The sequence below is a fragment of the Ctenopharyngodon idella genome, chromosome 1 (genome assembly GCF_019924925.1).
Source record: "Ctenopharyngodon idella isolate HZGC_01 chromosome 1, HZGC01, whole genome shotgun sequence".
Classification (NCBI taxonomy): domain Eukaryota; kingdom Metazoa; phylum Chordata; class Actinopteri; order Cypriniformes; family Xenocyprididae; genus Ctenopharyngodon; species Ctenopharyngodon idella.
In genome coordinates this window covers 34,635,671-34,648,731 of record NC_067220.1, presented here as the reverse complement: position 1 = coordinate 34,648,731, position 13,061 = coordinate 34,635,671, and the positions used below count along the sequence as shown (strand labels likewise).

General features: G+C 35.4%; 1 long non-coding RNA gene across 1 annotated transcript in view; it reads left to right on the top strand.

Annotated features, from left to right (window-relative positions):
- The first annotated feature begins 7,851 nt into the window (after nucleotides 1-7,851).
- LOC127514999 (uncharacterized) overlaps nucleotides 7,852-13,061 on the top strand; it is a 120,399-nt gene continuing 115,189 nt past the window's right edge. The window contains exon 1 of the long non-coding RNA XR_007930748.1: nucleotides 7,852-8,195. This is a non-coding gene — a long non-coding RNA (uncharacterized LOC127514999). The remainder of the gene's footprint in view (nucleotides 8,196-13,061) is intronic.

The following is a 13,061-nucleotide window of genomic DNA, read 5'->3' as shown; positions in this document are numbered from 1 at the left end:
GTTATATACTCAGGCAGACTAACAATGACTGATGCTAAAAACATGTTCATGGAGTGCTACAGCCATAGATTATTATCGAGACAAAGCAATCACGAAGCGCAGATGGGGACGCCTATGCATATTCATTCCATTTACCAATCAGACATTATGCACAGATGTTTTTCCAAAAGTGTCTTCATCAAAACAGAAGGCAGACATAGTACAGCCATCCTCCTGCATTATCTAACAGCTCTAGATAACTTAGGGCAGAACTGCAGAAAAGATAAGTAGAGATGCAGTCTGTTACACCTAATGTTGAATGCAGTCCTTTCTTTGGTCATTTGATGTGATTAGATGCCAGTTATAAATAAAACTGCAGTCTGGTGCTTTTAATTTCAGTATGTCATGTGTTGTAATTGTAAATGTAAAGAGTTTGGAAAAAGATTTGAGTATGTGGGGTGGGTGGTTGGGTAGCAGACAATACAGAGCATGCCAAGGCAATATTTCAGAGGTTAATAACAATTGGAAACAGGTTTCTTATTCGCTATTAAAATTAATATACTTATTCGCATTCAGAAAGAGAGGGAAAAGGAGAGTTCAGAGAGCCAGAGCCCTTACCAGTAGGTACTACTGATGTGGAAATAAGCGTGACATCTTTTAATACCATTAAAATGAGGAGACCAGCACAGAGTCCTTTCACTATTCTCAAGACGTGCAGCACACAATAATTAAAGCTGGAAACAGGTGAGAGAGTCCAGATTTAAGCTCATTCAGAGCAAATTACTGTTCCATAACCTCGACCTGCTTAGAGCAGGCCTAACAACACAAGATGGCTATCCTTTTAGACTACTCAGACTACATATAACTATAACACTTCAGGAAGTAACACATATAAACAGATCAGAAAAGGCACTTTACTCCTCTCTCAGCTCTTTAACAGCAGCAAACAACTACAGTATCTACAGATATCCAGTGTCAGATGATACATCCACAGACTAACCTTAATCAGTCAACTGACGCATAACGAACACAAAGAAAATACTTTCTCGATATGGCAAGCTCTAATACAATAGAACAATTTGGAGCAGACGTCACAGTTACGTCACTCGCAGCTGCGCCCGCAGAGTGGTGGCAGATAAACAGTGGTAATAAATGGAGGAAAATGGGCAAAATCCACAAAACAAAAGAAAAATGTTTTCTTGTGCCTTTGGATATCAGAATCGGAAGGCAAAAAATATAGTCTTCATAAAAGAAGTCTTCATTGAAGACGCCCTTTGAAGCTAAACACAGATGTTTATGTTGCATGTCACAGACTGGACTGATGAAACCTGCGATGATTAGTCTACTATTAAAGCATGAATTTGATGTAAACAGCAAGTCTACATAATATTCACATATGCAGTTCATAAGGGACATACATACATAGCAGTTACAGCATGAAATATTAAATCTTTAACATTTTACGTAGATAACTTTTAAACATAGCCTATAACATTTTTAGCTCACAATTCTGACATTTTTTCTTGCATTTGCGTTTATGGGTCAATGACGTGACGGGTCAATTTTTTTTTTGTCCAAAGGCCTTAATAATAATAAAAAAACAAAGATATGACATCCAAAGTATGTAAGGTAGTACAACTAGATCTCTTTTATTGAATCCAAAAGGTTTTAATTATATTTTGCTACATATAAAGGTATTTTAAAGTTTTTGAAGTGTCAAAAGGTCATTCGGTTTAACCATCCAAAAGCCATTTGTGATTAAAATATCTTAAAATGAAATAAATGTATATATTTTTTCTTCTGGCATGATTTTATAACATCATATATCAACAGTGCAAAATGGTATTAAAATTATGTGTAGAAGTCGTTACTTTGTTATGAGAAAGAATGTCCGGAAAAATGAATTTCATTGATGTCATTCGGAGTAACCAATTTAAAGGGACCATTTTGGATCAGTCATGCGGTCAATATCATGTGACAGGATGTGACATCATTTAGACACCTGCAAAGGACCACATGGTCATGAAGCAAAGTTACTAACTCTCTCTAAGCTATTTGAAAAATTCATGTTTTCACTTGCTCATACACATGTCCTGAAACATCAGGTCATTCGGTACAACTGCTATAAAACATGAAAAATGTTGTTATATTTTAAAAACTTGTACTAAATATATATGTTTAATTGCCCTTTTGCTAGCTAGCAAGCTAACTAGCTAGCTAGCTAGATATCAGCCTGTTAGCATTGTTCGAAAATATTGTCATTCGGTCTAACCAAAAGGTTCATTCGGTAAAACCAAAATTTTGGTTAAAACGAATGACTTTTTTTGGTGACAAATTTTGTCCATCTTTTAAAAAAAAAAAAATGACAAAAGCAGTGTTAATTGATTATAAAATAGAGATATAAGCTCAGATTTGTGGGAAAACTCGATTTTAACCTTTTTTATTCTTATATTCCATGGCTTCCACAGACTGCTACTGCAGAACTGTCATTTTCTGCCACCAGGTAGACTCTGCCCACAAAAAAAAAAAAACATCATTGCTGTTTGGAAACACAAAATAGGTCTATTGACTAGCTTTACAAAACTTCAGAGAGTAAAGACACATTTCAAGTCCACTTAAGTGGAAAAAAAGTCCAGATTTGATAAAACAAGCCCTTTTGAAGAAGGTTAGTGGCATCAAATCTTTGAAGGACATGCTTTCAATTGGGAGCTACTACTGTACAGCCACAAGCAGAATTGCTTGTTTTGGTTTGTTTTCAGAGTTATTTTTGAATTTCAGTCATAGTTTAAAAAAAAAAAAAAAAAAAAAAGGATGGATTCAGATGGATTGCAAAGTAGTAGTCTGTATTTGATACATTTGGACTGGCAGAAATTTTGATCACATTATCAATATGCATTGACTGCATTTTCAATAATTAGTGTGGTGAGAAAAAATGTAGGATTTACTTTGAAATAACTTTTACTCAGAAATTGCTAGTAAATTTCATAAATATTTACAAAGAAATGCAAGTAACATTTATTATGACTTTTATTAGAATTAAACATGAAATTTTGAAATAGAAAGACTGTAGTAGCCCTTTTTTTTTTTTACTTTGAAAAATCATTCTTACAGTGTATTTTACATAAACCTGTCCCTAAATAGCACATAAAACATGTAGGCCAGACAGACTGTCTTGGATGGTTCTTTGCCAAAGTAAGTTTAGTGCAACCTGCCCTTTTACCTTTTAGTCAGTCTATCCAGAGATAGCGTGACAAAACATGAGGGTGCAATGTGCAAATCGATTTATACAAACAGTTGCCATTCCCAGAGAAGTAAATTGATTGATTAGCTGGTTCAGGTGTGTTTAATTGGGATTGGAACAAACTCTGCAGGACAGTGGCCCCAGGACTGAGTTTGGACAGCCCTGCTCTAAGGGAATAAGAAATGTGACTGACACGACAGAAGGAACACTTTTCGAATATGTCCTCAGTAATTTACATTACTATACAATCAAGGTATATGTGTGGAATAATGAATCACACCCTTTAATACATTACACTATTTATGAACAATTCAAACTCTTAACAAAAGTACATGCTCAAACTCTGCTGTCATGACAACTCTAACTTCTACAACTTAGTTAGCACATTAATTATTAGCAATGAAATACCTTGACATTCTCACAGACTGTCTGCTCTTTTTATTAGAACTCTGATATGTATTGAATTTCAATGGGATGTGCACTCTAACATGCTTACCTAATATAGTCTATGAATACATAATTTACCGCATGGAATTATACTAACTTTAAAAGGATTAATTAAGAAATTTTCATGTGGGAGCTTTAAGGGATCTGTGACCACAGAGCAAATGAAAACTTTGTGGACTTGTCAAGGACACAAGTCATTCATGAGCATAAATACACTTAATCCCCCCAGAATCCCCCATTCTTTTATTTAGAGACATCACAGCATCATGTCCGGACAAACATTCTGAGTTTCAACCACAGATCACATATTGACAAGTTTTGAATATGTTAGACACCGGGGGGAAAGCCTTGAAGTTTGAGCTGCAGTGCTCTTCTAATGTGCGGCACAAGGATTGAGTTTCTAATTAAAAGAGGATGTGATGTAATTGCAGGAAATGTTAACTGGGATTAAGTGTATCAGTTATGCAAAGGCAATGGGACATTTTAAGATTTTAAGATGCCATAAGAACACTTGAAGTAACACGAATTGAAGATGGACTGAAGCTCTTTTTGATTCCAGATCAATGACAAAATGCTTTCATATAGTTAACATGAACTCAAAATGACCCTATTTACTTTTATTAGGAGAATTTAAGTTATTACTGAAGATTTTATTAACTATAAAGAATATTAATATATATATTCAAATACTTCTATTGTTAATATATACAAGAAGTGTAGATAAAATTAATTTTTCTTTGAAGATCTACCAGTGCATATTAAACCTCTGTGCAGGATTCTTTTTAAAGGGGACCTATTATGCAAAATTCATTTTTAGATGGTGTTTGAACATATATGCATGTTGGCAGTGATAAACAACCACCCTATAATGGTAAAAATCCACCCACTTCTTTTTTATATACAGTATTTCCCATAAATCATAAAGTATGAGCAGTATCTCATTTGCATTTAAAGATACAAACACGAAAACTGTGTTTTCACTTTTACTCAAAAAGAGGCATTTTGGACATGGTGTAATAAATGATCTGTGGGGTATTTTGAGCTGAAACTCCACAGACACATTCTGGGGACACCTAGACTTATGTTACATCTTGTAAAAAGGGGCAAAACAAATATCAGCTACTTTCAGTAAAATTTCTAAATATTTTCATGTCAACAGGTTGCTGTCCATAGTTTGGAAGATAAACACAACTGTTTATTTCCCAAACCTCACTTTTGCACAAAAATTGTACCCATTTTAAAATAAATGATTCAAATGAGAATAAAAAGCAAAGAAACTGACAAGAAGTTTCATAACCATGAAGAGATTCACTTTCTCAAGTGCCTCTCAAACAGAATTATCCAATTAATTGTATCCTACTTTATCATTATGGCATTTTTGACATTTGAGAATATAAAAAGAGAAAAATGGATGAGAAATTGATGACAGATGATAAAATGATGAATTGGAAATGAATGAAATTACTATCTTCAGTGTAATTGAATACAAGCACAAGATGAAAAACACAAGGTTATTTTTACTTTGCAATTTACTTTGTTTTCTATTGGAATATGAATTACATTTGTAGATCACATACAACATCAGCTAGCCTATGATTCCTGAGATATTTATAAAGTAGAAAACATGTCCTCACTGACCCTGTAGTGCATTCTAAAAGAAATCTAATATATTACACATCACTAATGTAATAAAAACCAATCCAATAGGATTGAAATGTGTTCACTTGTCTGAAAAAGCAAAAGAAAAGGAATAACTTTGAGTATGTAATATTTTAATGCACCCAAGCCACTGTGTGGATAAGGTGAAGATCTTTTCTCTGTGCTTGTTTTTCTAAGCACTTATGACATTTACTTCCGAAACCTTCACAGGAGTTTTCAGGCACAGCAAGGAGGCCAAACAAACACAGAAAGGCTCTTTATTTGCTTTAACCCCCTCCATGCGTTTGCATTAAATAGGTCAAAATCATCCATTTTTCATGGAACCCCATAAAGAAGAAAGGCCTCTCAAACAGCTGCAACGTTTGCTCACTCAATGAGGAGCATTTTGAAACGTTTGAATAAGTAATGCTGTTTTAACATACATCAATTTTAATTCTGTTTCAACTGCCAAATTAATGCATATCTTAATGATTGATTCCTTTTCATCATGGGTTCAGCAGGTGAGGAGAGACCTTTTCGTTGCAAAACCAGGCAGGATGAACTTTCTTACATCACGTATGCCTCCAACCACCCAATTATTATTCCGCCCTGTTCTGTAAATCTGTTGACATTTTTACTGTATTTTTTACAGAATTATGCAACCACAGCTGCCACTTGGTTTGTTTTCTGAATTTTTTTTTAATTATTATTATTATTATTTATTTTTTTTAAATAGTGCATATAAACTGTACTTTTTAAAAAGTGTCCTGAAGTATAGTTCCATTTCACAAGGGCCTACGCAAATTATTTCTACAGCCTAAAATCTTCTTTTTTTAGGCCATGTTTGGAAAAATAATAATTAATGCTTTCTGTTTAGTATAGATTTAGTGATAAAATAAATGACAAAAACAGCAAATGGATTGCAGCATTGAAGTACAGACTCTAGTTCTTAATAGTGCAGCTCAGGGTTGCCAGGTTTTCACAACAAAACCCGCCAAATTGCTACACAAAACTAGCCCAGTCGCATTTCCGGGGGGTTCCACGGTAAATATGATGTTCCAGGGGGTAAAATCTGCTTTTTTGGTGGGGCTCCCCTGGTAAAATTCGCATTCCAGGGGCTAAATATCATGTTATTTGGAGTTGTTTCAACCCGTGGACATGAAAAACAGCCCGCGGCAACAGTGTAAAAGTAGCCCCAACTTGGCAACACTGGTGCAGCTGATGGCATATGGACTGTTTGCACTGAATGCAGCTAATTACAGAGAATATAAAACTCGGCTTATTTTTGTCTTCGTTACATTTCACCAAGCACCCTCTCATCTTGTGTCAGCTACTAAGTGTAGGAATGGTTAATTAGCTAATTAGCACTGATCCATCTAACTCTATTTTCATAATTCACTTGTTTTCACTTTACATTGATTTCCTTTCCTCCATCTGCACCTGCTGTCTGAAACAATGCCTTCAACCAAGAAGAGATTTAATTATAGAGCATCTACCATCGGGGGCTAACTAGCCCTTGTTAACAAGTCAAACCCCAACCACTTCACCATAGAAAAACTAACCCCCTTTGTTTTCACAGAAGATACTGGAAATACCTTTACATTTACTACAAGCAAGAGATCCAAACCTAAACTTGTAGTACCATGCCATCAACTGCATGAATAAAGCAGCTTTAATTTACTGAGCTCACTAAATGCATCTAAAATCTTGTGCTCACCTTGCTAAATCATTGGATTGCTGTGTTACAGCTCCCTGAGCTTTAAGAGCACATCCCCTGTCACCACAAGCCTACATTAAACTAATAGTACACACTATGACAGAGCAATAAGCACCATTTCTTTTTTGTCACACAACACTAGAATGTACCAAGTCACCTCATGCACTCATTTCAACTATCCTCAAATCATCCTCAGTTGTTTTTACCACTTTAAAACAGAAAACAGAGGTAGTTTTAAATCACTGCGGTACAAGTCTGCAGCCGTAGGGTGGGGTTGATGGTCTGGAGACAATATTTACAGGACCCTTGTCCTCGTGGTGAGATTTGCGACTTGAGACTCGCTATCAAAACACTTCAGAATGAATCACGTCCCACCACCAAGCCATTTTTCCTTCCTCCAATCTCATACCTTCTCCCGCAGGGACATACTTCACATTCACCACTGTCTTTTTCCCAACTGCTACTCCGAGATGGGTTTGGGAAAGGAAGTATTGGTACCTGAGAGTCCCATTAGCCAGACTCCCACGGGTGCCGTCAGTCTCCCCAGGGATTGTGAAAAACATGAGGCTTATGTTATAATAACCATTTCCACACTGCCAAACATTGAAAATCTGCACAGCTGTTTTAGGGTAAAACACACAAGTGTGATTGAGCTTTTCTTTCAGTGTGCATTCTTTAAATAACATCTCATTCATTATTTGCACTCTGAAATCTTGTCTTAGCAAAAATTTTAGCAGACAACACAACTTTTTACATTGGTCCAATGATGGTAAGTATATTATATCTGATAACAGAACATTTGCCTAAAACTTTAATTACATATGCATGATAACAGAATAACACAATATAAGTTTGAGTTCTATTTAAAGGTGCTGTAGAACGTGTTTTCAAAAGATGTAATATAAGTCTCAGGTGTCCCCTGAATGTGTCTGTGAAGTTTCAGCTCAAAATACCCCATAGATTTTTTTTTTATTCATTTTTTTTTTTTTTAACTGCCTATTTTGGGGCATTATTAAATATGCGCCGATTCAGGCTGCGGCCCCTTTAAATTCTCATGCTCCCCGCCCCCGGAGCTCGCGCTTGCCTTAAACAGCATAAACAAAGTTCACACAGCTAATATAACCCTCAAAATGGATCTTTACAAAGTGTTCGTCATGCAGCATGTCTAATCGCGTAAGTACAGTGTTTATTTGGATGTTTACATTTGATTCTGAATGAGTTTGATGGTGCTCCGTGGCTAAAGCTAACTTTACACACTGTTGGAGAGATTTATAAAGAATGAAGTTGTGTTTATGAATTATACAGACTGCAAGTGTTTAAAAAATGAAAATAACGACAGTCTTGTCTCCGTGAATACAGTAAGAAACGATGGTAAATTTAACCACATTTAACAGTGCATTAGCAACATGCTAACGAAACATTTAGAAAGACAATTTACAAATATCACTAAAAATATCATGATATCATGGATCATGTCAGTTATTATTGCTCCATCTGCCATTTTTCGCTATTGTCCTTGCTTGCTTACCTAGTCTGATGATTCAGCTGTGCACATCCAGACGTTAATACTGGCTTCCCTTGTCTAATGCCTTGAACATGGGCTGGTATATGCAAATATTGGGGGCGTACATATTAATGATCCCGACTGTTACGTAATAGTCGGTGTTATGTTGAGATTCGCCTGTTCTTCGGAGGTATTTTAAACAAATGAGATTTACATAAGAAGGAGGAAACAATGGTGTTTGAGACTCACTGTATGTCATTTCCATGTACTGAACTCTTGTTATTCAACTATGCCGAGGTAAATTCAATTTTTGATTCTAGGGCACCTTTAATGTTTCCAAGTCAAACACCTTACTGTATTATGTTGTGTCTTAATATTTATTTGAACAACATAGGCCTACTACACATACCATTTATACATATAAAAATTCAGTCTTGGTAACTATCCGTGAATATTTGATGTTTTTTAATTATACGCATTGGCTAAAATTTTGTCGATTTGGCCATGGAACTTTTATTTAGGCAGGGCTGAGAACATTGGCTGCAAACACACTGGAGAGCATATTCTCTGTCTTCATTAATTTGCTGTTTTTGTTTAACAATTTTGTCTAATAAATTATTAAACGAAAGTGTTAAACAAAGAAAGTAAGTGGCATATGAAAATGTGCTAACACTTACCTTTCTATTATTAGTAAGAGAAATGGAAATGCATGTAATACCTTCTATAGTAAGTGATGGTATTATTATTTACTAATATTTATATATTTTTTCTACTTATTGATTGTCTGATGGATTAGTATTATTAATGGGGGACAAGCACTGAAGGTGTGTAGGCACATGTTGTAATCTTTAGTGTTCTTATTATTCTTCTTCCGCTCTGCAAGTCTATGGCAGCCCATAGAACCGCTTGAGGGAAAGTTATGAAATTTGGCACACAGATAGAGGGCAGTCTGAACTGTGACCATAGCAAATTAAGAGTCTCTAACTCAATCGCTCTATAGCGCCACCAAGAAACTAAATTCAAGACGATTGATGGCTCAAGATGATTCCAATGAAACCTATGACCTAAGAGGTAGAGTGAATTATACAGGTTCGTCTAAAAGTCAATGAATCAGAACGGTAATGTGTTTTCTTTATCACTCTCTACAACGTCAGACAGGTAACGGAAATTGATATGATCAGCCTTTTGCTTCACTACGTTATCAAACAGCTAATAATGTGTTGCTAATGTTACACAAATCATGTTCCAATTCACCATCTCAGAATCAGACAGCTGCCTTCTAACAATCAGTATCCTTAGAAATGCTTTGAAAACCTCAGTGGAGAAAGGCATATAGTTCATCATAACATCGTAATAGCCTACATCATATACATAACTCACCCGCTATATTGCTAAATCTACCCAATTTTTCATATCAACAGAAAAATATACCAGGCTTCTCTTGAGACCCCCCCTGCAGGGTTGCCAGGTCCCAGAAAAATCACACTCAAAGCGACTCAAAACCTGCCCAAAAGGAATGAAAACTAGCCCGTCCAAGCAATTGACAGCTGTGGAATTCCATTAAGATCCTTAAAATAAACTTTTTTTTTTGTATTATTATTCCATGTTCTTAATCTTTTTTAGATTATTTTAGCTAGACATGTTTTTATGTAGGCCTATGTGCATATTTACTTATTTAATCTCTATTTTAATCTCTATCTCTATTTTCAGTTTTGGTACTTTTAATTCTTTTTTTACTCTGTCTTTAATTTAAATTTTCAGCACTCTGCATGATAAATTGTTTAAAATGTAAGCTATAAATATAATCATAATTTATTTAGGCCTGTACCTTTATGCCTTATAGTCGCATTACTTATGGTCACTACTTATAGTAGCAGATTAAAATGCTATATCTATAAGACTGTCTGTGCACTTACTTAAATTCTTTTAACATATTGTAGATTTTACACACCTCCATACAATAAATGAAAAACTTATATTTTCTGATCTCAGTTAAGATCATTATAGCCTACATACTCTTTAAATAGCATACTCTTGTTTTGTCTACACACAAGCATTAATGTGCAGTTAATCTACAATGTCAAACTTAGTTAACCTGTCTTCAAATTCTCTATATGGGCGAAACACATGTAACTTCTAGGTTGTGAAGTGACCTCAAAGGTGCTCCTCATACCGTCTCTCCTTCATTGGCTTTTTCAGCGGTCTTTGGGTTGCCAGGTAGCCTATTCATTCCAAGCATCAGCACACATTAGTAAAAGGATGTATTTTTATTTTTCTTTGTCTACAGATGTACATTTGGCGGCTGCGGTACATTATACAAGTTGCCCAAAAACCACAACCCACAGCTCTGTAATTTTTCCCACGACTGCATTTTCAAAATAGCCCAATTGTACATGAAGACCGCAACATTGCCCCCTGCCTCGCAGTACTGTTAATGATATGCTAAAGCCCACACATTGACGGGATTGGTTACATCATATTTGTGACAAAGAGAGCAGGGGAGATTTCAAACCACATTTTTGAAACTGTCTTTGGTTCACTGGAGTTTTAAGGAGAAAATACTCAACAATGGTGTTGACTTATGAATTTGCACATAGTTTGTCATAAAACATTAAAAAACACCACATAAACATATAAACAACCTTAAAAACTTGATTTAAATATATAACTACCCAGCCCTCTAAGATATTGCCATTGGCATCAGCCATCAAAAAGTCAACCAGTAAAGTGAATCTGTCTGTATCACTCGGACCTCTTATTTGTGCATTGAATTGTTCTGAAAGTTTGTAAAATGGTAAAGCTTTAGAACACTACAATATTTTTAATAATTTATAATTGCGAAGTAACTTTTGCCAAGTAACTTGCAGTACCATTCTCTACAGGGCAGCTTACAGCTGTAAGCGACTAGCTAGCTAGATTTTTTTGAGTAGACTCACCAACACTTTTGAATTTGCAAAACTTCATGGTGATACCAGGTGGGTACATATGGGACATCATGACAGGAGCAGTCCAACAGTGTATGGCTTTGCTGTGCTGTCAAGCCTTTTGACCCACATCTAACTTCTTTGATTTCACTAATGGCAAAGTGTATAGCCGGTTGAAGGCAAAACAATCCTGATTGTTTTATACTCACAAATGTGCGTGTGTGTGTGCATGCCTGGCAGAGGGAATTGTTAGAGTGGAGGCAGGAATAATGTGAAAGTCAGACATGCGTGGAAGGAAAGGGGGGGAAAGGAAGTGTAAGACCAAACACAGGAGAGGGAGGAAATTGCTCGGATGAATAAATGCATACAGTTTATGGTAAAGGAGCTGAATATGAGGCTGAAGAGCGCCACCTATCATATCCAGTGTTACTTACAACAAAATAAACAAGCTTGCCAAGGTCATTATGTTTGTTTCTAATTCTTTCCATAAGTTCACAGAGCATTTAAAGCAGTAATGTACACAGACACACACACACACTGCAGTACCGTATTGTGATTCACTGTTTTCGCTATATTCAGTGATATGCTAAAGCCTGATTATTTACATTTTATTTTTATTAAGTCATTAATTTTTTCAGTGTTAACATTTATAGCAGCTAGTTTGCCAGAAATTGCAGATATAGCTGGAGATTTGCAAATTACCTAACACAGCTGTACATATCCAATACAAATCATTTTATTTGAAAGCAACATCATACTGCTAAAGAATCACTCTTACACTCAAAATTCTTTGGCTGAATAAAATTCAATTATTGACAGTGGTTGCAGATATTTGAAATGGGGTTTTCTAATAGTAAATTAAACCATGAACTCTACTTTAATACATTTTCAAATCTATTTAAGATAACCAAATTAAGTTATTCAAATAAAAAAACTGCTAAACCCACACAGTTAGCTACCAGCAATAGCACATATTAGCATGCTAAATATAACAATTGTTGCCACTTGTAATGCATGGTGTTGACAGGAAGAAAAAAAAAAGAAAGAGAGAAGACACAGTAATTGCTTTTTGAATAAAGCATCAAATTGCACATTAAACAATTCCTGTACTGTTGTCAACCTAAGCACAAGCTGCACTCTTCACCACATTGACCGCCACCAAAAATCCCAAGATAAACTCTTCTGTCCCAACATAACACAACATTAAAGAACCCACCCAGAGATGAAAATTGCCATTATTTACTCACATGATGTTTTTATCTTCATGATGTTTGAGTCTTATTCAACAACAGTTCAAGTCTGTCAAGCTCCATTAAAAACAAAACACCAGTCCATACAACTTGAGCACTATATTCCAAGTCTTCTCAAATCATATGACATTTTTGTGTGAGGAAAACAGAAATGTAAGTGATTTTTGATATTCTTTCTTGTTATTATTCATTTCTCTCCACTGCAGTTCTCATCAGGTGCGTGCCATTAATGAAGTCAAAACCGGCACCGCCATTTTTGTAGTCCATTTGGGTTTGTAGTCCATTCTAGAATTTGGTGGAGGCGAGCATAACAACTTCAATTATTCACTGTTCCTCACAGAAATTTATCATATGGCATCAA